Source organism: Pan paniscus, chromosome 2 (assembly GCF_029289425.2).
Source record: "Pan paniscus chromosome 2, NHGRI_mPanPan1-v2.0_pri, whole genome shotgun sequence".
In the NCBI taxonomy this organism is placed as follows: Eukaryota; Metazoa; Chordata; class Mammalia; order Primates; family Hominidae; genus Pan; species Pan paniscus.
Genome location: NC_085926.1, coordinates 184,247,774 through 184,274,250, shown reverse-complemented (window position 1 = coordinate 184,274,250; position 26,477 = coordinate 184,247,774). Strand labels below are relative to the sequence as shown.

The 26,477-nt window shown below is 43.1% G+C and overlaps 1 long non-coding RNA gene across 2 annotated transcripts in view; it reads right to left on the bottom strand.

The window, feature by feature from the left end:
• Positions 1–26,477, bottom strand: part of LOC134729915 (uncharacterized) — a 52,500-nt gene that overhangs the window by 10,085 nt on the left and 15,938 nt on the right. The window contains exons 3-4 of one of the 2 annotated variants that reach the window (XR_010111481.1): positions 11,078–11,240; positions 3,098–3,172 (exon numbers count right to left, since the gene is read on the bottom strand). This is a non-coding gene — a long non-coding RNA (uncharacterized LOC134729915). The remainder of the gene's footprint in view (positions 1–3,097; positions 3,173–11,077; positions 11,241–26,477) is intronic. The other variant, XR_010111482.1, reaches the window with a different exon arrangement.

Here is a 26,477-nt window from a genome sequence, read left to right as displayed (position 1 = left end):
CTAAATGGTCTTCCTGTCCCCAGCCTGTCAAACCCATCCCTCTAGTTCATCCCAAATGACCCTTAAAAAATAAGTCTAATTTTGCCACCTCTCAATTGCAACCTTATAATGTCTCCTCATTGTGCATAGGCGAGGTCCAAGTTCCTTAGTGTGGACTCTAGGTGAGAGCTACTGTGCATCCCAGCGACCCCAGGACAGTTCCAGTTTATCCCTCTTGTCTTGAGGTCCCACTAACTAGCATCCTCTCTCACATCGAAGTATCCTGATTTGGACAGCAAATTATTTGGTCTCCCTAGCCCTAGGGTCTTCCACAATTTGACCGTTGCCTGCTTCTCCAGCTTTATCTCCTAACACTTGGTGTTCCAGAATGCCAGATTGTGGATCACCCACTTCCATATATGCCATGGTTTCTAATCATTGCACTTTTCCTCTGATTGTCTTCTCTGCCTGGATGTGAGAGGACCTTCCCCCTCCCTCACACTGTGCCTTGTTCACTTACACTCCATCTTGCCCTTTAAGATTCAGCTCAGCTTCACTCTTCCAGAGAGTCTTCCAGACTGTTCTTTAGGTAGTTTCCCATCTCTATATTTCTGTTATGTATTTAGCAAACTCGATATGTTTGGCTGTGTCAGCACCCAAATCTCATCTTGAATCTATAGCTCCTGTAATTCCCACGTGTCATGGGAGAGACTGGGTGGGAGATAATTGAATCATGGGGGCGGGCCTTTCCTGTGCTGTTCTCATGATAGTGAATAAGTCCCATGAGGTCTGACGGTTTTATAAATGGGAGTTCCCCTGCACACGCACTCTTGCCTGCTGCCATGTGAGACGTGCCTTTGCTTTCCACCATGATTATGAGGTCTCCTGAGCCATGTGGAACTGTGAGTCCATTAAACCTCTTTCCTTTATAAATTATCTAGTCTCAGGTGTGTCTTTATTAGCAGTGTGAGAACAGACTAATACAAAACTCTACTCTCAAATTTAGTAAATTGCATTGTAATTATTGATCTGTGGATCTGCCTCCCCTCACTAGATTATACATTTCTTGAAGGCAAGAACTTTGTCTCATATGTCTTTACACCCTCAGAACTTGAAAAGTTTCTAGATTCCTGGCACTGCAGGTCACAAGAGTGAAAGCACAGTGACAGAAACAAACTGAGTGCATTTGAGAAGCAGAAAGAAGGTCTGTGTGGCTGGAGCATAGTGAAGGGGAGAGTAGAGTCCAGGACGAGGTCACAGTGGGAGGCAGCAGCCAGACCATGTCAGGGCCTTAGAGCTCGGCGAGGTGCCCTGACTACCCAGACCACCAAGTGGTGTACTAGAGAGGGGGGAACGTGGGATTTGAAGTCTGCTGTACTTGAGTTAGACAATTTGCTTTTTTACCAGCTGAGTTACCATAGCTAACTTTTAAAAATGTCTCCAAGCCTCAGTTTCCTTGTCTATAAAGTGAACATAATAAAATTATAAATTTTATATAATATAATAAAATTTATATGACTAAATTGCAATGAGTAGTAAATGAGATAAAATATGTTAACCATCTAGCATAGTGCCTGGCAGATCTGAGCTGTTCATTAAATAAGAGTTATTATGACCATTTCTCAGGAGAAATGGACAGAAGGGAGCCCAGTTCCAGAAGCTCTGAGTCATACTCTCAGAAATTAGTGAGCTTCCTATGTCCTGAAAAGGGCTGAGAGATTGCAGCAGTCAGGAGACTCTAAGGTTAATAAAGTGTTTCAAGTCTGTAAAGTTCTGCAAAAGCAATTCTATATTGCAAAAGCCAGCATGCTTCAGGCACATGCCACCTCATTCCCTGCCTGATCAGAAATGTGTCCCCCTATTCTTCAATAATAAACTGACCATTCCAGTGTAATTCTGATTTTTATCATAAGAATCAATAAGACAACAGGGTTTATTTGAAGAATTTCACCCTATGGCCACTTTTGCAGGCACACATCCTTTCTCTCCTATGAGATCCTCTTGAGCAAACCTTCACTGGTGCTCACTCTCCCTCCCTCTGGGGACGCACCTCGTCACCCACAAGTTACCTCTGAAAGCAGGATTTTTTATGCCAGATATTACTTAACTTCCAACAGTCCCCATTACACAGCTTTCATTCAGTCAGGTAGGAATGATGCCAACACATATAATACTGGTACAGCAAGGAACCAGTCAGAGGAAACAATGACCATAGCACTGGGCAGGACCCTGCAACCTCAGTGCCCAAGTGATAGCCCTTTAGTTGCTGGATAGTGAGGAGGTCCTGGGGTACTGGCCAGGAAGAATGGGGTGCTGAGGAAGCACTTGGGTGGCAATTTACCAATCAGACAACATTTTAGCAGTCAGTTCAGCCTCAGTGTGTATCTGCTGCACACCAGGTGGGAACAGGTGAGTTTGTTCATCTGCAGGAATTCTATTGAGCAGTTATCATTGCTTCATTTCCCACACGCCCATGCCCTTTTCGTCCAGAGTAAGCAAAATGAGCCTCTAAAGCAATATGGTGTGGTTGAAAGGTGCCCAGATGGAGAGACAAGACCTCTGGCCCTGGTTTGGGCTTTGCTTCTTACAATCTGTGCAACAGTGGGCAAGTTAACTTCCTCATCTGTAAAATAAGATAGTCATGCTCACTTAGTAGAAACGGCATGAAAATGCATCAAATATGAGAATGCATATAAAGTGCCAACACGATGCCTAGCACCTAAGTGGTGAAGACATTGCAGCTTTTATCCCTATTCTCTCTAGCAGCCTGAGAGCAGTTTTTCTTGGGTGCCATCAGCCTTTCAAAGGGAAGTGGAGTCATGGAAGCTGCCCTCTGAGTTGTGTTTTGGAGGATCTAGTGCCTAAAGTCAACTGCTGGGTGGATGATCTCAGGGAGGGGCGATGAGGGAGGACAGCTACCAGCAACCTTCTTCATCCCACCCTCCCAGCCCCCAGGGGAGGCACCCACAAATTCCAGCTTCTGCAATCCATTTTGAAGAGGGATTGTAGGGCACCAGGCAGGGGTTTAAGAAGTGGGAGAGCAATGCTTGATGACTCACTGCCCAAAGACCATGAGGCATCTGGGGGACAGCAGAGGGTTGGAGGGATTGATGCTCACCTTGCTCCATCTTGGTTTTCCTTGCTTCCTGCTCACCACTGCGTTTGGGCAATTTAATGGGGTTGCCATGGGAACCTGCATGGTAGAAAGAACAGAATAAAGCAGTCTGAAGACTTGGGCTTGCGAGTAGCCAAGACAATCTTAAGCAAAAAGAACAAAACTGAAGGCATCATGCTACCTGACTTCAAGCTATACTACAGGGCTACGGTAAGCAAAACAGCACGGTACTGGTATAAAAACAGACACATAGACCAATGGAACAGAATAGAGAACACAGAAATAAGGTCACACACCTACAACTATCTGATCTTCAACACACCTAACAAAAACAAGCGATGAGGAAAGGATTTTCTATTCAAGAAATGATGCTGGGATAACTGGCTAGCCATATGCAGAAGATTGAAACTGGACCCTTTCCTTACACCATACACAAAAATTAACTCAGGATAGATTAAAGACTTAAATATAAAAACAAAAACTATAAAAACTCTGGAAGACAACCTAGGCAACACCATTCTGGACATGGGAACTGGCAAAGATTTCATGACAAAGACACCAAAAGCAATCGCAACGAAAGCAAACATCGACAAATGGGATCTAATTAAACTGAAGAGCTTTTGCACAGCAAAGGAAATTATCAATATAGTGAACAGAATGGAAGAAAACTTTGGCAAACTATGCATCTGACAAAGGTCTAATATCCAGCATCTATAAGGAACTTAAACAAATTTACAAGAGAAAAAACCAAACAACCCCATTAAAAAGTGGGCAAAGAACATAAACAGACACTTCGTAAAAGAAGACATACACGTGGCCAACAATCACATGAAAAAAGTTCAACATCACTGATCATTAGAGAAATGCAAATCAAAACCATAATAAGATACCAACTCACAACAGTCATTATGGCTGTGATTAAAAAGTCAAATAATAACAGATGCTGGCAAGGTTGCAAAGAAAAAAGAATGCTTATACACTATTGGTGGGGATGTAAATTATTTCAACCATTGAGGAAGACAATATGGTGACTCCTCAAAGACCTAAAAACAGAAACACCATTCAACACAGCAATCCCATTACTGGGTATATAACCAAAGGAATAGAAATCATTCTATTATAAAGGCACATGCATTTATTGCAGCACTATTGACAATAGCAAAGACATGGAATCAACCTAAATGCCCATTAATGGAAGACTGGATAAAGAAAATGTGATACATATACACCATGGAATACTATGGAGCCATAAAAAAGAACAAGATCATGTCATTTGCAAGAACATGGATGGAGCTGGAGGCCATTATCCTTCGCAAACAAACTCACGAACAGAAAAACAAATATTGTGTGTTCTCACTTATAAGTGGGAGATAAATGATGAGAACACATGGGGAATGACATATACTTGGGCCTATTGGAGGGTGAAGGGTAGGAAGAGGGAAAGGATCAGAAAAAATAACTAATGGGTACTAGGCTTAATGCCTGGGTGATAAAATAATCTGTACCACAAACCGCCATGACATGAGTTTACCTATATAACAAACCTGCACATGTACCACTAAACTTAAAAGGTTAAGTTTTTTTTAAAAGACTTGGGTTTGAATACTGGCTCTGCTGTTTTCTGGTCATATGGCCTTGGCCATGCCATTTGACGCCTATTTTCTTCCCTTCACAACCTTCACTTCCTGAAACATAGAGATCCTGCCTACCTTGTAGAGTTGTGAGCTTTGCAAAATATGTACATGAAAGCAATTTGTATAATGCACTCTCAAAATATCACGTTAGGATATTTTGAAATGTGATTGTATTTGCTTAATGTAACCTGAATTTCTCTAGACTACCAGCCAGTGAGGTACAACTCCTTCTTTCACCAAGTGTCTATGGACTGGAGTTGTTTTATGTAAGTAATCTCTGTTCCCCCACTTCCAATCAAATTCCTTGGGTTAGAGTCGATGGGTACAACTGTCGTTGGGGTATCCATGGAATTCATATACACAGGTTCCAAATTTCACGAACAGTTTTCTGTTTCCTTCTTAAAACAAAAATTTTCTATTCAGACCTAAATTAAAAAGAATTGATTCCATGAAAAACAAATCAAGGAGATTTTATTACACACCAATTTAATAAAATTGAGAAAGCCATTTACTCTTAGGAAAGCATTTTATGTGTCTGGAAGAAATATTTTGATGATGATAAGTGAGGTCAGTTGGAACGGGGGGAGGGTTTTGAAGGCCTATTCAAATATCAGATGACTGTCACTCTATTGCCTTTTTTTTTTTTTTTTTTTTGAGACAGAGTCTCACGCTGTTGCCCAGGGTGGAGTGCAGTGGTGCGATCTCGGCTCACTGCAAGCTCCGCTCCCAGGTTCACACCATTCTCCTGCCTCAGCCTCCCAAGTAGCTGGGATTACAGGCGCCCACCACCACGCCTGGATAATTTTTTTGTATTTTTAGTAGAGACGGGGTTTCACCGTGTTAGCCAGAATGGTCTCGATGTCCTGACCTCGTGATCCGCCCGCCTCGGCCTCCCAAAGTGCTGGGATTACAGGCGTGAGCCACTGCACCCGGCCTCTATTTCCTTTTTAGAAAGGTAGGTGGGTCTAGGTGGTCAGATTTTATCTGTTTTCCTTAGTCTCAAGATGAAGGTAAGCGTGTGAAACTAGGAGCTCTTCCTTATAAGAGTACGTAAAAAATATGATGGGGTGAAGGTGGTATCTAGGAAGAAGGAAAGAAGAACCCGGAGGAAAAACTCCTCCAGCCACATAGAGGCTTCTGATTTAATACAAATCAGAAGTGGTTAAGAGATGTATTTACTAAAGTTGTTTGCGTAGGATATACCATGTAAAACTTTCTTACATCTTCCCTGTGGGATCTTCAGTAAAAGTCTGTATTACTCTCAGTACTTTGGAATGAACTATTTCTTCTTACGGGACACAAAGAAATGCTGAATTCTGCAAATGGATTCTACAGGGAACAAAGAAAATAGGACAGAGCCAGAGGAATAAGGGAAAGTCAGCATGTGGATTATACCTATAAATTGCAATCAATATGAGGTTGAGGAATTTTATGCAACTGTTAAAAATTACATTTTTGGAGAATTTTTAACAACATGAGAAATGATTTGTATGAAATAAATTTAAAGAACAAGGTTTAAATTGTACATATTCTATGATTTTAATTATGTAAAAATTAGAGAAACAACTAGAAAAAATGTACAAGAATGTTCACAGTGATTGACTCAAGATGGTGGAATTACGATTACCTTTTTCTAATGCTTTATGCTTTTATGTACTTTCCAAGCTCTATACAACGAACATACCTTACTTGAAAATCAGGTTTCTCAAAAATCCCATTTGATCTATAGAAATGTTTGGTCCTATTTTCACTCTCAATCATGTCTCTAATGAAATCTGAGGGAACCACAGTGGCCCGGGAGAAAGAAAGGGTGAGACAGAAGTTGAGAAACCCTAATTCTGCTGGAGCTGATGGTTCTAAGGTGCAAATGGACTGTTCATATAAGACAGAGAGGGTACTGCCCTCAGATAACTAGGCTGGCTGTGCACCTGTGGGACCCAGTACAGTGAGTGGCTGGAAACTCACAAGGATGGTGATTACAGGTAACCAGTAGATGCAGGGTAAGACCATGGACAGTGCTTATAGGTCTTAGCAGTGACTCTTTTCTTCCCCATTTGAAAAAGTAATTTCATTTTGTATAATTTCAACTTTTATTTTAGATTCAGGTGGCACATCTGCAGGCTTGCTACATAGTTATATTGAGTGATGCTCACGTTTGAGGTATAACTGATTCCAGCTAGTGAGTATAGTACCCAAGAGTTAATTTTTGGGGGTTTTTGTTTTTGTTTTTTTTGGGTTTTTTTGAGACAGAGTCTTGCTCTGTCACCCAGGCTGGAGTGCAGTGGCGCAATCTCAGCTCACTGCAACCTCCGCCTCCTGAGTTCAAGCTGATTTTCCTGCCTCAGCCTCCTGAGTAGCTGGGATTACAGGCAGATGACACCATACCCAGCTGATTTTTGTATTTTTGTTAGAGACGGGGTTTCACCATGTTGGCCAGGCTGGTCTCAAACTCCTGAACTCAAGTGATCTGCCCACCTCAGCCTCCCAAAGTGCTGTGATTACAGACATGAGCCCCCGCACCTGGCCAAGAGTTAGTTTTTTAGCCCTTATCCCCTCCCTCTCATCCCCTCTAGTAGTCCCTAGAGTCTATTTTTCCCATCTTTATGTCCATATGTACTCAATGTTTAGCTCCCGCTTACAAGTGATAATATGCAGTATTTGGCTTTTTGCTCCTGGGTTAATTTACATCAGATAATTGCGTCCAGCTCATCCATGTTGCTTCAAAGGACATGATTTGGTTCTTTTTCATGGCTGCATAATATTCTGTGGTGTATATGTACCACATTTTCTTTATTCAGTCCACCATTCATGGACATGTAGGTGGATTCCATATCTTTGCAATTGTGAATAGTACTGTGATGAACATATGAGTGTATGTGTCATTTTGGTAGAATGATTTATGTTCTTCTGGATATATACCCAGTAATGAGATTCCTGTGTTGAATGGTAGTTCTGTTTCAGTTCTTTGAGAAATCTTCAAACTGTTTTCCACAGTGGCTGAACTAATTTATATTTCCATCAATAGTGTATAACCATTCCCTTTTCTCTGAAGCTTTGCCAGCATCCTTTATTTTTTGACTTTTGAATAATAGACATCCTGACTATTGTGGAATGGTATCTCATTGTGGTTTTGATTTGCATTTCTCCAATGATTAATAATGTGGAACAGTTTTTCATGTTTGTTGGCCACCTATATGTCTTCTTTTGAGAAGTGTCTGTTCATGTCTTTTGCTCACTTTTTAATAGGGTTGTCTTTTGCTTGTTCAATTGTTTAAGTTCCTTACAGATTCTGGATATTAGACTTTTATGGGATGCATGTTTGCAAATATTTTCTCCCATTCTGTAGGTTGTCTGTTAACTCTGTTGAGAGTTTCCTTTGCTGTGCAGGAGCTCTTTAGTTTAACTAGGTCACACTTGTCAATTTTTGTTTTTGTTATAATAGCTCCTGAGAACTTAGTCATAAATTCTTTCCCAAGGCCTATGTCCAAAATGCTATTTCCTAGGTTTTATTCTAAGATTCTTATAGTTCAAAGTCTTACATTTAAATCTTTAATACATCTTGAGTTAATTTTTGTATAATGTATAAGGAAGGGGTTCAGTTTTAATCTTCTGCATATGCCTAACTAGTTATCCCAGCATTATTTATCGAATAGGGATATCTTTCAGCATTGCTTATTTTTGTTGACTCTGTCAAAGATCAGATGGCTGTAGGTGAGCAGCTTTATTTCTGGGTTCTCTATTCTGTTCCATTGGTCTGTGAGTCTGTTTTTGTACCAGTACCATGATATTTTGGTTACTGTGGTCTTATACTGTAGTCTGAAGTTGGGTAATGTGATACTTCCCGCTTTGTTCTTTTTGCTTAGGATTGCTTTGGGTATTCAGGCTCTTCTTTGGTTCCACATGAATTTTAGAATAGTATTTTCTTGTTCTGTAAAAAATGACATTGGTAGTTTGATAGGAATAGTATTGAATCTGTAGATTGCTTTGGGCAGTATGGCCATTTTAACAATATTGATTCTTCCAGCTTATGAGCATGGAATATTTTTCCATTTGTTCGTATTGTGTATGATTTCTTTCAGCTTTGTAGTTCTGCTTGTAGAAATCTTTCACCTCCTTGGTTAGATGTATTCCTAGGTCTTTTTCTCTTTTTATAGTTGTTGAAAATGGAAATGTGCTCTTGATTTAGCTCTCAGCTTGAACATTATTTGTGTATAGAAATGCTACTGATTTGCATTTTTTTAAAATCCCCCAGAGCATTCCTGAAAAAATGCTACTAATTTTCTGTACATTGTTGTTGTATCCTGAAACTTTACTGAAGTCATTTACTAGTTTTACAAGCCGTTAGATGGAGTCTTTAGGGTTTTCTAGGTATAGAATTATATCATCAGTGAAGAGAGATAATTCAATTTCTTCTTTTCCTATTTGGATGCTTTTATTTCTTTCTCTTGCCTGATTGCTCTGGCTTGGAATTCCAGTACTATGTTGAATAGGAGGGGTGAGAGTGGGCATCCTTGTCTTGTTCCTGTTCTTAAGAGGAATGCTTTCAGCTTTTGCCTGTTCAGTATGGTGTTGGCTGTGGGTTTGTCATAGAGGGCTCTTATTATTTTGAGGTATGTTCCTTCGATGCCTAGTTTGTTGAGGGTTTTTATCATGAAGGAATTTTGGATTTTATACAAAACTTCTTCCACAGCTACTGAGATGATCATATGGTTTTTGTTTTTAATTCTTTTTATGTGGTGAATCACATTTATTGATTTGCATATGTTGAACCAACCTTGCATCCCATGAATAGAACCTACTTAACCATGGTGAATTAACTTTTTGATGTGTTGCTAGATTTGGTCTGCTAGTATTTTGTTGAGGAGTTTGCATCTATATTCATCAGGACTACTGGCCTGTAGTTTTCTTTTCTCATTGTGTCTTTGATCTGGCAGTGACTCTTGATGGAGACTCGTGAAAGTTTGTCTCAGCCAAGCTCAGAACAGAGATCCAGGGAGACAGGGCAAGACAGGGGAACAGAGGCTAAAACCTCAACATATAGTCAAAAGAAACATCGGAGGATATGAGAAGGTTGTGGTTTGGAGGTTATGTGGATATTCGGGACTCATTCCCTTTCTTTAATAATTTATTGATGCATCTACCTATTCCTTCATTCATCCAACAAACATTTATTGGGCCCTCCAACCTAGATACTAGAGATACAAAGCAAATAAGAGATTGTCCACAAGTTATTGGATTTATGCCACATCCTTTCACCTTGGTGGTGCTAAGGTCATGAGTAGAGTACACTGAGGATTTTTATGGTCTTGACCAAGTTTGTGGATAAAGCATGTCAGTTACTCCAGTGTAGTGTCAGTTACTTGTCATTTTTGTCAAGTTCAATGCCTCCTGTGTATGGGGCCTGGGAAAGGGTTTACAACCATCAACCCTCCTTTAGATCATTCACACCTTGTCCCACGGCTTCGTGTCACACAGAATTAGAGAAAACAAGCATTGGGAAATGTCAAGCCTAGCAAGGGCCACAAAAGTTTTTCCCAACCTGACCCTGAATTGCATTTCCTCAGGATTGTGTGCTGATATCAGTAGGAATCTGCCCAGGATTATGTCCAGGAAACACAATTTAATGAAATCAGTAAATGATTCCTGGCATGAATATGTCGAGCTTTAAAGGTCACAAACAGTCTTTAAGTCCATTATATCATGTATTCCTAACATGACAACAACAAGCTAGTCAGGGATTGTCATTCCTGTTTTACAGATGAGAAGACAGGCTTGGAGAGGGTAAGTCCTCTGCCCGTCACCAATAAGTGACAAACTGGATTTCCAATTCAGGTCTTCATCCTACCTCCAGGTCTATGGCTTTTTTTTTTTTAAATTACAGCTCATCCAGAGGGTCAAGATGATACCCCACACCTCCAAGGGAAATGGCAGGCCCATGGCGTGTTCAGAATGCAGGGTATGGATGCAGAAGAACACATAGGTGTTGGGGGTGGAATGAGGCTGAGTGTATTAGTTTCCTATGGCTGCTGTAACAAATTGTAACAAACTTAGTGTCCTAAAAACAAGTTTATTGTCTCATAGTGGTGGAGACCAGAAGTCCAAAATCAGTATTACTGTGTGGAAATCAAAGTATATCCACAGGGCCACAATCCCGCTGAAGGCTCTAGGAGAGCATTTATTCCTTGCCCCTTCCAGCTTCTGGTGGCTGCTGGAATTCCTTGGCTTGTGCCTGCATCACTCATTCCAGCCTTCGAGGCCAGCATCCACAAATGGCCTTCTCCTCCGTGTGTGTCAAATCTCCATCTGTCTCCCACTTATAAGGACAGATGTGATTGCATTTAGGGCCCACCTGGACAATCCAGAATAATCTCCTCATCTCAGAATGTTTAACTCCATCACCAGGCACAGTGGTTCATGTCTGTAATCCCAGCACTTTGAGAGGCTGAGGTGGGTGGACCACTTGAAGCCAGAATTTCAAGATCAGCCTGGGCAATAGCGAGACTCCATCTCTACTAAAAAATAAAATAATACAAGAAAATTAAATTTAAAAATTTCACTTAATCACATCTGCAAAAACTCTTTTTCCAAGTAAGGCGCCTTTACGGGTACCACGATTTGGATCTGATCACTTTGAGGGACACTACTCAGCCTGTACTGCTGGGCTAGGGGCTTGCACACTACAGCAGCCTCTTCTGCCTCTGGATAAATGTTCAGTTAGAGATTACTATATTTGAGGAAAAGGAAATATAGTGACAAAAGAATTTTGGGAAAGCCACGTAAACGAGAGTAAGACTAAGACAGGCTTCCTTAAATAACATGTTTGGTAATTGTAGCCCCAAGCCAATGTATTGATTCTGTCTTAAATCTGATGCTTCTTCCTATGCACCTGCAGAGTTGGCTCAAGTTCCCAGGCTCTTAGTCTCCTTTCTTTCCAACCAAATCCAGGGAAAATGTGCAGGCTGAACAATCCTGGAAAACCAAAGTTGAAAAGGTCCCTAGAGATCAACTTGGTCTATCCACTCCTCCACTGATGAAGAGACTGGGGCTTAGTGAAATTAGGTTTACTGAGTCCCCTTCCCCCAGAAACCAGTACTTCCATTACTTGAGTCTGTATTTTTAAAGAACCAGCACAGCATCCCCTAATGAGGCCTTCAGGTCTGGGACACAAAGATCAAGGCAGGAGTAACCAGGATTGACTGAATCTATAGAAATTATCTCAGGAGAGAGAACCCAGCTGTGTGGTCCCTCCTTGCGTATCCTTTTTGAGCCTGGCTATGGCTCTTTCTGCTCATTCTCCCTGATTCTCTGGTCTATCTTCTCTTCACTCTCTCCCTTTGATTGTGCCACTGCCTCCACTCTCACTCTCTCCTTACTTCCCCCAGCCCTCAGTCCTCACAGCCCAAGTAGGACTCTCTCCTCTCCCTACTCTCCCTTCCTCTCCCACTCCCTCCCCAGCATTCTATTCTGACTTCCTTGGCAATAGGCCTTCCTTTGTCAATTTCAAGGCCAATGTAATGGAACAGAGAAGAATAGTGGCTTTGGAGGGCGAAGAGTTTTTGTCTGTTTGTTTGTTTGTTTTGTCAAGTTCAATGCCTTCAAAACTGAGAGAGTATAGGGATATGAGGGAGGGAGGCTTACCTTAGCTACTCTGTCTGTGAGTTTCATTTGCATGCATTTTACTGTCACCAGAATGACGAGTAGACATCTAGGCATCCCCTTATATAACTAAGGCTTGTGTGCATGGGCAAAACAAGGCCCCAAAGTTAGGGCATTTGAGTGGTCAGACTGAGAGTTAAAATCCTGTCAAAGCTCCAACATCGTGATTAGCCATGCAACTTTTGGACTTACCTTTTCACATCTTTGAAAATCAGGAATAATATCTACTTCACATGATTTTTGTGAAGTATAAACGGGATAATGCCTGTGAAATCCCTTAGCACAGAAATTAGTGCTGTTTTGTCAGTTAATAAATATCATGGAACTCATGATACGTGAATCACTTTTTCTGTGAAGCCATTTCTGACCTCCTACTCCCAGGCGAACTGACCTCTGTTTCCTTAGTGCACCCTTTGCACCTCATTTATGCCCCTGTCTTGGAATCTATAATCATTATTACCCTACTCTACCCCCATCTGCTCACACTCCTGCCTCTCTCTAGAGGCTCTGAGCCTCTCCAGAAGGGAAGTGCCTTTTACTCATCTTTGTAATCACATGGCCAAGTATAGTTAGTGACTGGTTCATGGAAGATGCCCCACAAATACTGGGTAAATTTATTTGAAATGGTGAGAATTTCTGAACATAAGCCTTTCAGGCCAGGATTGCTTTTTATTTATCAGTCCAGTTTCTGCCTCCTTATATTGATTAAGATCAATGGCAAAACCCATTGAAAGGCATCTGGCTGTAGTAGCCCCAGAAGATTCTGTTGGCTCTGGTCCACCCCAGGCAGACAGGCCTTATTGAGAGAGGTCAAACCCTTTAGCATGCTGGCCATGCCCAGATTGCTTCCTCTCCAAGCTGGCATGGGGGTACGCCATTCGATGCAGTCATATTGTTGAGATGACAAAAGCTCAAGTGAGATCCATGCGCCTCTCCAACATTTCCACGGGGGCTGCCTTCTGGGCTCTTTTTTTAACCTGGGGACAATCTTTTCTGGCTGCCACCAGAGTCCTGTCTAGATGTGATGGGTAGAAGTGCACCCGGGATCACATCTAAACAAGAAGAGTTCTAGGGTCTGGAAGTGCCAGAGGTCATTCTCCAAGAATGTCTGTCGGACATTGTCAACACCAATATTGGAACTTGGGAAGGAATAATTTGTATGCCAAATCTGAAGATAACATTGAAGATCAACAGAAGAATGAGCTACAAAGAGATAGCTGGGAGTGTCTGAAACAGGTCAAGGGAAGAAGTGGGAAACTGGCTAAGTGGTTACTAATAACTAAAACTACCACATACTAGGAAACTGCTAGTGCACCAGGCACAGGTATATATTTTATCTTTTTAATCATCATGGCAACATATATAGTAGGCTTGCACAAGAAGAAACTGAGGCCCACAGAACTAAATAACTTGCTTAAGTTCACACAACAAGCAGATGGCAGAAAAGGGATCAAGGCCAGGCAGTGGGCCCATATTCCACTCCTACCACACTCCACTGCCAATATGGGTTGGAGGAGATGTGCTGTAATGCCTCTTCATGTTGTGCTCAGCAGGGGCTGTACAGGCATGGGCCCAGCTGATCTGGGGATCCACAGTAGGTGGAAAGGTGTGGCTCACTAGATGTCTTATACTAATCCTCTTATCCCCCTTATAGCCTATTTCTGGCTCTTGTATCAGTGCTGGAGTCATGTCTTGAACTGGGATGGAGTTTTCTTCCCATTCATTATTCAATAAATATTCATTGCAGGTAGGCAACTGTTGTGGCCTTAAGTAGGACTTCTTCCTATAACCGGGAAATGTGGCCTTTCCTGAGTCAATCATCGTGTAGGAAGAGGCAGGACCTGAGACAGGAAACGGAGAAGTGGGAGAGAGAATTCCCTGTATCTCTCTTTCTCACACACACACTCCCAGACTAGATGTCAAAGAGCATAGATCTCTAAGGCATGACTCTATGATGCTAGGTAGAGCCCATCATATAAAGACTGAATGAAAACCAATGCCACAATCTGAAGAAAACCAAATCACATGTTGAAAACCAGATTATCTAGTTACAAATTGTTCTCCATGCTTATTTTCCTATTGATATCCCAGAGAATTGGGATAGGGTTGTTTAAATACTCCAGCCTGCCCTCTGCTCTATGGGTGGAGGAGCTTATAAAAGGATTGTGGTTGGGGCATTAAAGAGGAGCAGTGCCCTCTGAGGTCACCATGGGAGGTGACCTTCTGGAAAGAAGAGCGGGGCTGTGTTGTTCTCTGCCTCTCTTCACATGGAGACATGGAGAATCTTCCTCTCCAGCTAGTGTTGCAAAGCATCTCACTTAGTATCTTTGTGGCTGTAAGGAACAGAACATATGGAACTGAACTGACGGAAACAATAAGGAAATGTATTATCTGACATAACTGGAGGCCCAGGCATGATGCAATCTGGGTATCAATGAAGGCATCAAATACACATTCCCACACCTGGATCAGAAACAGATGCCAGTGCAATGCCCCAAGTTGGTAATGGATGGATCCTTGAATAAAATCAGGATTCAGTTGGTAAGTTCACTTGGCAACCAGCAGAATTTGCTACAGAGAGTCTGGGTATTATTTTTTCAAGTAAATGGCAATTTCCTTAAAACTGGCCTTTTCTTTTGTTCACTGGAATTTGAGGGCCTCTCCTTGTATCTAGGGTGGAATTTAGGTAGGATGGCAAAGACATTCTTGCCAGGTACATACAGTGCCTAAGTCTTGTGCCTGCAGATGACACGGTGTGGTTTCTGGCTAATCTCTGAGTCACTGTCCAGAATTTCAAAAGGCTATAGTTGTCATGGGCCAACTTGTCTTCATGGAGGCAATTATGATATAAAAGAAACCATTAAAATTGGGTCTCTGGAGAACTGCTAGGTACCAACATGTGCCATTGTCTTGTGCAAAGCCATCCAGGCAGGGACTGCCTGGTGGCTGTCTTTACAGCCTGTAGACCTAGGAAACCATATATATGGTGTGGTTGTGTGGAGCTGGGGCCTCTGTTCCTGGAGACCGTCCAAGTTTTGGGTTGACTCTCCCTGCACCATGGTTAATGTGGCCTTGAAAACACGGCAGAGCTTCTACACCTGTATCCCCCAGCCCCCATGCCTTTCATGGAACACACATGTTCTAAATGCTGCCTAAGCACCAGGCACCAAAGAAGGAATGACATTCACATGCTCTTCTGCCTTCTTGCTCTAGAGATTATTACTTACTCCATGTAAGGAAATAAGAAATCGTATTAAAGAAAGGCACTTCAGTGAATCTATGATTTGGGTGGTACCGCTAGGAGTGCTTGAGGTGGTGGATAGAGGGTTGCATGGAGTATGAACCACACGTGTTTTTGTGGGGAAGGAGTACTGTGGAGCATAATAAACAGCAGGAGTCTTACGGGTCAAGGCTGTACTAAGCTAGCCTTGCAACTAGCCACTTCTGAAGGGAAGCCAATGAGCCATACAAATCAATACAGATAACACAGAATGGAGGATGTTTTCATCAAATATCCCGTATATTACTCCTGACAGATGAGAGGGTCGCTAGAATGAAATAGAAGGCAAACCTGGAGGCAAGTCGGGGGCCATCAATAGCTGCTGTCAAGGCCACCCTTTGTGAGTCTTCATCTGGTGTGCTCTCACTTCAGAGAGGCAAACAACCTCATTTTTCTTCACTGGTGGTGTCTCAGTGGCTGAGACAGTGGCAAAGCTGCCAGCACTACGTAACCACTCCAGATCAGGCTGGTGGAGGTGGACATGTTGCATATTGAGCACACACTCCATCCTCTGTCTACTGGCTCTAAAGACAAAGAGCATGAGCTTCTGCAGAAACTCTCTCTGTGTGTGCAGATATGTGTGTGTGGATGTGTCAGAGTGTGTGAGTATATATGTGCCTATCAGAGGAAATGTGTTAGAGTGTGTGGACCTGATTTTTTCCATCATAAGCATTCCCACGCAGCTTAGATAACTCTATCAAGCCTGAGGGCCCTATCCCCTGGCCACATGGGAATGAAGGCCAATGGCTTTGGCATGCAGGATTCCAGCCTAGGCAGACACCAGAACAAAGCAGCACCCTTAGCGATACAGGCCAGGAGACATCCATGGATTTATTCATTCTCCTCACAGGGATGAGTTACCCTGGGGCAATCTGGACAATTGTTTAGTGTCCTGGTGTCTTAGTCCATTTATGTTGCTATTGATATAAAGGAAAACCTGAGGCTGCATAATTTATAAAGAAAAGAGATTTATTTGGCTCATGGTTCTACAGGCCATACAACAAGGAGCATGGCACCAGCATCTACTTCCGGTGGGGGCCTCAGGCTGCTTTCATTCATGGCAGAAGGCGAAGTAGAGCTGGCATATGCAGAGATAGAGTGGTAAGACACGAAGCAAGAGAGGGGTGTGGTGCCAGGCTCTTTTTAACAACCAGCTCTCATGGGAGCTAATACAGTGAGAACTCAGCCAACACCCTCCCCACCCTCTGACTCAGGGAGGGCATTAGCTATTCATGAGGGGTCCATCCATGACCCAACCACCTCATGACCCAAATGCCTCCCATGAAGTCCACCTCAGCATTGGGAATCAGATTTCAGCATGAGATTTGCAGGGGACAAACAAACCCAACTGTAGCACCTGGGAAGGAAATCACGCTCTGCCATTACTGGGCCTGGGGCTTTCCCCATGTGCACTGGCGCCTCAGGCTTTGGGGACTCCAACTCGCAAGAAATCTTAGAGAGTAAGACACGCTTTCTTCCCCAAGATCACCCCTACCCCCATTTCCACCTTTACCCTTTCCTCCTCCTCTAGTATTTCCTCCCTCTCCATCTCCAACCACCATTACCACCCTTGCACCTCCTCCTTCATCTCTACCTTCATCTCCAACCACCATTATCACCACTACCTTCATCATTGGCCACCATCACCTCCTCTGCCAACATTGCTTCCACCACTGGCCTTACTACTTACACTGCCACCATCATTGCCACCTCTACCTCCACTACCACCCCCCATTGTCCTCCCTTACCACCATCACTGCCAGTTCTACCACTATAACCACCAACACCATCATGGCCACTCTCCCCTCATTGTTGTAATTATTGTCATTCTCATCTCCATCATCACCTCCACCTCCATCATGACCATCATCACTGCCACCATCACTACTGTTACCAATCCCACACCACCTTTATCATGACCACTGCCACCACATAATTCTGGGTGTTTGCTGTGTAAGTCTGTGCTTTGTGGGGGTCAAATCTCGCTTGTTTCTTTTTTTTTTTCTTTTTTTTTTTTTTTGATTTTTTGAGACAGAGTTTCTCTCTTGTTGCCCAGGCTGGAGTGCAATGGCGCGATCTCAGCTCACTGCAACCTCCGCCTCCTAGTTCAAGCAATTCTCCTGCCTCAGCCTCCCCACTAGCTGAGATTACTGGTACCTGCCACCATGCCCAGCTAATTTTTTGTATTTTTGGTAGAGACGGGGTTTCACCATGTTAGCCAGGCTGGTCTCGAACTCCTGACCTCAGGTGATCCGCCCGCCTCGACCTCCCAAAGTGCTGGGATTACAGGCATGACGCGCCGCGCCCGGCCACTTGTTACTATTTCTTATAAAAATTCCTCCCTTTATAAAAGTCCTTTACAATCTATAAATCTCCAAGCACAAACTAGCAAACTGTTTACTTTAGGTACTGTAACTTTAATTCATGAATTGGGAATTTGAATTAAATGACCCACACATTTTCCTCCTGCTCCAGAATTTTTGGCCTTTCCATGAGAATTTCTGACAGACTTAGATTAAGACTCTGTAGAAGGGGATAAGGCACAATGACCCCCTGTGCACAAGCAAGCACCTCCAACTCACAACATTCAGCATTGCCTTATAACCCAGCAATGTGTCCCAGGAATCCTGGCTTGTGGCAAAACTTGGGGGATGCATGACATGCAGGAACAGTCATCATGGAGAATTAGAGAAAACTGGTGTTAAAGCCTTTCAGGCTACTTACTTTGCTGAATTATCTTAGGCAAGCCACTTTTATCCCTCTCAGCCTCAGTTCTCTCTACCTGTAAATGGGGACAGTTTTGCCCACTTTCTAGTATTCCTGAGAGGATTAAAAGAAAAGACAATATGTGAAAATACGTGATGCAAGTCTTGGAACACAAGGGGTGTTGGTTCCTTCCCTCTTCTCTCCCACTGCCCTGAGACCCTGCAGGCTTCAGCTGCTGGGGGAACACCATTCTCGATCTAATCCTCTGAGACAGTGGGCTTCCTGTTCTCAGTTCTATCTGAAATGGCTCTAAAGAAAGAACACAGTGATCCTGTAAAATGTCACTGAATCAGAAGCTCTGCAGCTTTGCCAACAATCTGGGGGAGAGGACTCCAGAGCGGCTTCAGGGAGAGTGAGAGGACACAGTCCTGGGACTGGATTCTGGGATGGGGATGGATCCCAGGACTTTCGTTTTTTTCTGCTTCTCTGGTATGGGAATGTACACACCAAACCCACAGGCCGATCTCATTGTTGGACAGAGGACAGGGGCAAGCAGGGAATGGGATCAGAACCCCCAGAAGCTCAGAACGGTGCCTCTGAGCCTTGATTGGTTCATGACCCACATTCGAATGACGCTGCCCGGGCAGTGGCTTCCGTGCAGCTCTCAGCCTCAGGGCATACAGATGAGCGGACTGGCAGACTCCCTGCTGCCCATCCGCTCAGTTCACTCAGCAGGTTTTCTCACTCTGCTTCTCTCCCAGTCTCTGTGTGAGGGTCTCTCCAGCCTTTAGCCCATGCGTCTCTCCCTCCCGGTGGCCTCAGCAAGGCTGGCAGGGTCTCTCAGTGGGAACTGGCAGGCCACAGGGCCACAGAAGTACAGGCTGGGGCTAAGGAGCCATTTAGAGACAATGACTTCATGACAATGGCCTCCCCTCTAGCCTAGCTGTTAGCACTGTCCTTGAAAGCCCAGAATCAGCTCCCAGAATTACGGTCAGGAAACCAGCCGGGTCTGCTCGTGAGGAGCCTTCCTATTTCCTTTTTAGCACAAAAGACCCCACAAAGGGAATAAATTATGACCAAACCCTGGGGTTCATGTGTTGGAATCCACTGGAGGTGGAAACATCACTGATACACTGAGCCCTGGATATGATCCCTGTTCTACTGCTTACTAACTAGATGACTTTGGGCATGTTACTTATTCTCTTTCTTCATGCCTTGCTATCTTTATCTGTAAGATGGGAATAAATAATGACACCTGTTTAACAGGGTTGTCGTGAATTTAAATGAGACTTACTTCCTGGCACGTGAAGATTTTCCAGTGTTCTACAAATGTTAGCTAATGCTTTTCTTACTACAACTACCTCCACCACAGCAACAATCACTGTCATTATCAGCAAAGCTTGTTAGAAGAGCTAACCCCACACCCCAAAGTTAGAATCACCCTTAGCTACCATTTCATTAGCACCTACTGTGTAAACACTGCTGGGTGCCTTTGTTGACATTAACTCTTCTAAGCCTCAAAATTAGCCTGTGTAGTGGGCCGTATAATTTCCCAACCTGAGATGAGAAACCTCAGTGATAACAGAGGTTTTCCTAAGGTCCCAAGGAAAATGAGGGTAAGGAAGAGGATTTTATATACTCTTGATCTGAGCATTTCTCTAGTTATTTATGCCTTGTTTCATTCCCAAAGAGGAGTTGAGGGCGTGTACAAGTCATCGGTGTGCCAAGCAGCGGTGTGCCCTAGAAAGTACAAAAGCACCAAAACTGAGGACAGCTGGGTCGAAATCCCAGCTCTATCACTTACTAGTCAAGTGCCTTGAGTATGTAAATAAAACCTCTGTAAGTTTCAGTTTCTGTTACCCATGGATTAGCTATGCAAACTGAAAGGTACTCACTATTATGCCCATTTTTCTGATAAGTGACTTAATATTCAGAGATATTGAAACTTTACAAAGTTTACAAAGCTATTAGGTAAGTAAAGAATAGACCTGGATACTGGCCCCAGGTTGATCTGATTTCAAATTCCAAAGTTCTTCCTATGATTCTGGGCTATCTGAATGGTGCCCTTCCCAAGTACAGAGCTGGAGTTTCACGTAGTATAATGCTTCCTATTACATTGTAGTACTGTTGTTTTTCTAGTGGCATTACCCTTAAAGGGAAAAACAAAACAGGTCAATAGACATTCTGACTCCTCCCTTTGCTATTGTCCCTCCCAAATGACTCAATTCCTTTATTCAAGAATAATTAAAAATACCTCCTTCAAAATGTGAGGTGTGAGAGAGTTACCACTAGGGAACATATCTGAGTCATGAGGTACCAAATTATGTTAGCAGCGGCGAATCCATACGGGTCTGCAGCAACCTCAGTTCTTGCTTCCTCACAAGAAAGAATTCAACCGAGGGGCACAGGGCAGAGTGAGAGACCAAGGCAAGTTTTAGAGCAGGAGTGAAAGTTTATTAAAAAGCTTTAGAGCAGGAACAAAAGGGAGTAAAGTACACTTGGAAGAGAGCCAAGCAGGCGACTTGAGAGATCAAGTGCACAGTTTGACCTTTGACTTGGGGCTTTAAATGTTGGCATGCTTCCAGAGTTTGCATCTCTCCTCTCCTGATTCTTCCCTTAGGGTGGGCTCTCTGCATGCACAGTGGCCTGCCAGCCCTTGGAAGGAGCTGCATGTGCAGCGTGTTTACTGGAGTTGCACGCATGCTCACTTGAGGCGTTCTTGCCTTACCAGTTCAATGTTCCTAGAAGGTCGCACACCAGTTAAACTCCGCCATTTTGCCACTTAGTGTACATGCTTGAGCCCACTCAACCAAATCTTGAAATCTTATTGGGAAGATGCTGATCACCAGTTTCAGGTTTTTTCCATCTATCGGGAGACTGCCTTTCTCTGGCACTGGCTGTGACCAATTATTATTTTAGAGAGACAGCTTAACACCACCTGACCATACCTGATGGTTGCCTGACATTCCTGGTGGGGTTTGGCACTCTCCTGCCCTGCTCATGTCTGACTAGCTACCTACTGTAACAAGAGAATGGGCTAGAGGAAAGGGAGGCAGCCCAGATTATAGCTTGAGTTACTGGTTTGTGTTCTCATCACCCTCTGTTCCATGTAACATTGCACCCTGGCATCTGCCCCAGCACATCATGAAAAAATACCCACCCAAGGTTATCAGTGACCTCTTGGTGGTCAATCTCATGGGCCTTTAAAACACTTCCATCATTCAGCCAAATACATACTAACAATGTGCTATGTAAATGCACTATGCTGAGTGACTCAAGGATTACAAGGGTGCCAGACCTCAAAAAGATTGCAGTCTACGGCGGAGAATGGCAAGAAAAAATATAACTAGAATACAAAGGAGAGTAAGAAACACAGAAGTGCAGACAGCTGTGAGGGTTGTCCTCACCACTCATCTCTCTCACCCTCCTTCTCCTCACCCTACTCATCTTTTCTGGGTGCTGTTTCCATTCCCATGAATGAAACTACCTCCCTGACAACCACACACCATTTAGCATCTTCAGCCCAGACCCCTCTTCCTTAATTGAGTTCTAATCATTTAATTGCCACTTTGATAACTGCAAAGGTTAATTGCACATGTCAGCTTGACAGGGCTGAGGGATGCCCAGATAGCAGGGAAAACATTACTTCTGGGTATGTCTGAGAGGGTGTTTCTCAAAGAGATTAGCACTGGAATCAGTAGACTGAGTATGGAAGATCACCCTCACCAATGTGGGTGGGTGCCATCTAATTTGTTGACAGCCTGTATAGAACAAACAGGAGGAGGAAGAGAAAATTCTCTCTCTCTTTTCCTGAGCTGGGATATCCATTTTCTTTTTTTTTTTATTTTCTATTTTATTATTATTATAATTATACTTTAAGTTTTAGGGTACATGTGCACAATGTGCCAGTTAGTTACATATGTATACATGTGCCATGCTGGTGTGCTGCACCCATTAACTCGTCATTTAGCATTACGTATATCTCCTAATGCTATCCCTCCCCCCTCCCCCCTCCCCCCACCCCACAACAGTCCCCAGAGTGTGATGTTCCCCTTCCTGTGTCCATGTGTTCTCATTGTTCATTTCCCATCTATGAGTGAGAACATGTGGTGTTTGGTTTTTTGTCCTTGCGATAGTTTACTGAGAATGATGATTTCCAATTTCATCCATGTCCCTACAAAGGACATGAACTCATCATTTTTTATGGCTGCATAGTATTCCATGGTGTATATGTGCCACATTTTCTTAATCCAGTCTATCATTGTTGGACATTTGGGTTGGTTCCAAGTCTTTGCTATTGTGAATAGTGCCACAATAAACATACGTGTGCATGTGTCTTTACAGCAGCATGATTTATAGTCCTTTGGGTATATACCCAGTAATGGGATGGCTGGGTCAAATGGTATTTCTAGTTCTAGATCCCTGAGGAATCACCACACTGACTTCCACAATGATTGAACTAGTTTACAGTCCCACCAACAGTGTAAAAGTGTTCCTATTTCTCCACATCCTCTCCAGCACCTGTTTCCTGACTTTTTAATGATTGCCATTCTAACTGGTGTGAGATGGTATCTCATTGTGGTTTTGATTTGCATTTCTCTGATGGCCAGTGATGATGAGCATTTTTTCATGTGTCTTTTGGCTGCATAAATGTCTTCTTTTGAGAAGTGTCTGTTCATATCCTTTGCCCACTTTTTGATGGGGTTGTTTGTTTTTTTCTTGTAAATTTGTTTGAGTTCATTGTAGATTCTGGATATTAGCCCTTTGTCAGATGAGTAGGTTGCGAAAATTTTCTCCCATTTTGTAGGTTGCCTGTTCACTCTGATGGTAGTTTCTTTTGCTGTGCAGAAGCTCTTTAGTTTAATTAGATCCCATTTGTCAATTTTGGCTTTTGTTGCCATTGCTTTTGGTGTTTTAGACATGAAGTCCTTGCCCATGCCTATGTCCTGAATGGTAATGCCTAGGTTTTCTTCTAGGGTTTTTATGTTACCTAAAACCATAAAAACCCTAGAAGAAAACCTGGGATATCCATTTTCTCCTGCCCCTGACACTGAAGCTCCTAGCTCTTGAGCCTTCAGACTCCAACTGCAGGTGTCAATGGATTTCCTGGTTTGCCAGCTTGTGGATGGCAGATTGTGGGACTTCTCAACCTCCACAATGGTGTGAGCCAATTCCTTTAATATATCAATCAATCTATCTATCCATCCATCCTTCTGTCGGCTCTGTTTCTCTGGAGAACTCTGACTAACGCAATGGCCTTCAAAACCAACATGTTCAAAGCTATACTCTCCATCTTCCGGCCACCAGCAACACCTTCTAGGTGAAAGGTGGCATTGTTCACCAGTTGCCCAAACAAGAAGTTTGCTCTCCCTCCTAACACCTTTCTCTCCCTCATCCCCCCAAAATTTAATCAGTCTCCAAAATTCTTTCAACTCTTTCTCCTGGATATTCCTTGAGCACATCTGCCTTCTCATCTCTGCAGTCACTTAGTCTAGTTCCAGCCAGACTTTCTCTGGATTGTTCAATGAGCCTCCCAGATGATCTCCTTGCCTCCACTTCCACCTATCTCTGATCTGCTGTTCACGCTTTATCAGAGTACTCTTTCTAAAAGCAAAAAAAAATCTGAACTCATACTTTTCATGCTTAAAATCCCCATTGTCTTCAGCACAAAAATCAAGACTCCTTAACCTAACCCACAGGGCTTTTCAAGGCCTGACCCCAGTCTCGTCTCTCCTCCCTCTCCTTTCCCACTCCGCATCCCATCATGGTCCATAATTAGGGTGATTGAATAGTTTTTTCATCCAAATTAGGATACTTATGAGAGAGAAAGGGATCCTAGTCATAATTATCCTGGGATAAACTGGGATTCTCCATGGCAAACTGGGATGTTTGGTCATCCAATCCATATGGCCATACCAGCACCCAAACCCATAAGTTTGTCCCTCTCTTCCCAGAGCTAACTGGCAATTTCTCTTTGTGTCTCTTGGCTTAGGTTTTCAGAGCAGGAGGATCCTTTTGTCCCAGCTCATCTTTTCAAGGCAAGCCCAAGTTATAACCACTGGCCAACCTCTAGGTTAGTTGGCCATCCTTATGTCAGGTGATCAAATGGGCCAGTCAGGGTGTCAGTGTGTGGGCTACCATATGGCATAGGACAGGGGTACTCAAATGTTCATGGCCACTCACTGAGGCAAGGCCTCTGGGTGGGGACTCCCTTAGAATGTAGAGTATGGAGTAGACTAGAAGGTACTTTGAGTTATCTCTAGAGTATTAGGAATTCAGCAAATGTTTGTGGAATGAGTGGATGAATGAATTTTAATCTTCTGCTTTTTTTTTTTTTTTAAAGGAGTCTCACTCTGTCACCGAGGCTGGAGTGCAGTGGTGTGATTTTGGTTCACTGCGCCCTCCACCTCCTGGGTTCAAGTAATTCTCCTGCCTCAGCCTCCCAAGTAGCTGGGATTACAGGCATGCACCACCATAGCTGGCTAATTTTTATATTTTTAGTAGAGACAGAGTTTCTCCATTTTGGTCACGCTGGTCTCGAACTCCTGACCTCAGGTGATCAGCCCACGTTGGCCTCTCAAAGTGTTGGGACTACAAGCATGAGCCACCGCACCCAGCCAATCTTCTGCTTTTAAATCATTCCCATCCCTACCTCAATATCTCTCCTGGTCACTCATTCTGTCTCTAGCACTGACATTTTTCATGCTAAAACGATAATTTCAAAAGCCCCAGAGCCAATTGAATGTCAAGCAGGCACTTATCCTGGCCAAAAAAGACACAGACGGGGTTAGCGTTGGAGGATGGGTCTTGAAGGCAATATAGGGCAGCGATTAATAGCAAGACTTTGCAGTTCAAATCCCAGCTCCACCACTTAGTCACTGAGTAACTTTGAGCAAGTTGCCTAACTTTTCTCACTCTTGGTTTCCTTATAAGAAAAATGAGATAAAACTCATCCTAAGGGACTTATTCAAAGATTAAGTAAGATAAAGTGTGAAATTAATGCCATGACATTCAGTAGCCATCATTACTATTATTACTACTGAACAAGGAGAGGTTCAGCCCAACATGACATACTTAGGCATTCTGTAAGAAGAGCCTATCAATCACATCCTGTGCGCTCTAAAACAAAACCTGCAAAAAACTTTTCCTAAATAAATAGGCAGCCTGGCTGACTCTGAGTAAAGCACATGAGGGAATCACATGAAAAATGTATTCTATTCTGCTAGAAGCAGCAGGAGAAACTCTTTCTCATCTCTGACCATTAGGACTTTTTTCTTTTCTTGAGCCAAGATGCATTTCCCTCTAACTTTTGGCTTGTTGTCTCTGATTCTATCCCTTGGGTCCTTTAAGAGAGTTCCATGAAACTTCCTTCCAGCCCCACGGAATCAGCTGGAGCTTCTATCATCTTCTCCTCCACATAGGCCACAGATGGTTGGTCCAAGAGTGAGCACTTCACTCATGTCAATCAAATTCCTTCCCTGGGATTTTAAAAGTTAGAACCAAGACAAGATATCATTGTTTTCTGCCATCTAGAGAAAGCTGGTCTGGAGTGTGAGAGGATGAGGGTGAAGTTCAGAAAGAAGCAGAGGTAAGATTGGGCTTAGGAGGAAAGGGGAGGGGAAGATACAGAACTGATGACATTCCATCCCTGATTCCAGTTGTTCATGAGATCCATTCATTTCCCTGTTCTTTCTGCAGCTTGATAATTCAGCGGTTTGGGTTCACTTTCTGTTGTTTCTTCTTAATAGAGTTTTGACTAACATGGAACCACAATGGATACATCAGACCCTTCTTCCCCAGGATCACCATCAAATGTTAGAAGACAGTTCTGTGTCCTCTGCCCACGAGTCCTGCTCCTCAGCATGGTCCACTTAACTCTGTGTAGTGTTCAGAAGGGGCTCATTGGGGCCACATAGAGCTTTGCCTTTGTTTCACTGTTGGGTTTATCTTAAAGGCTTTGTTTGAACAAATGATTTTGTGGTTTAAAGATATTTGAAAATAATTGCCTTGATTTTAAACTATTTGAGGCAGAGCCCATCATTGTATTTTCAGTGTTTAAAATATTGCAGCACACGGCAGAATCAATAAATGTTAGATAAATGAATGT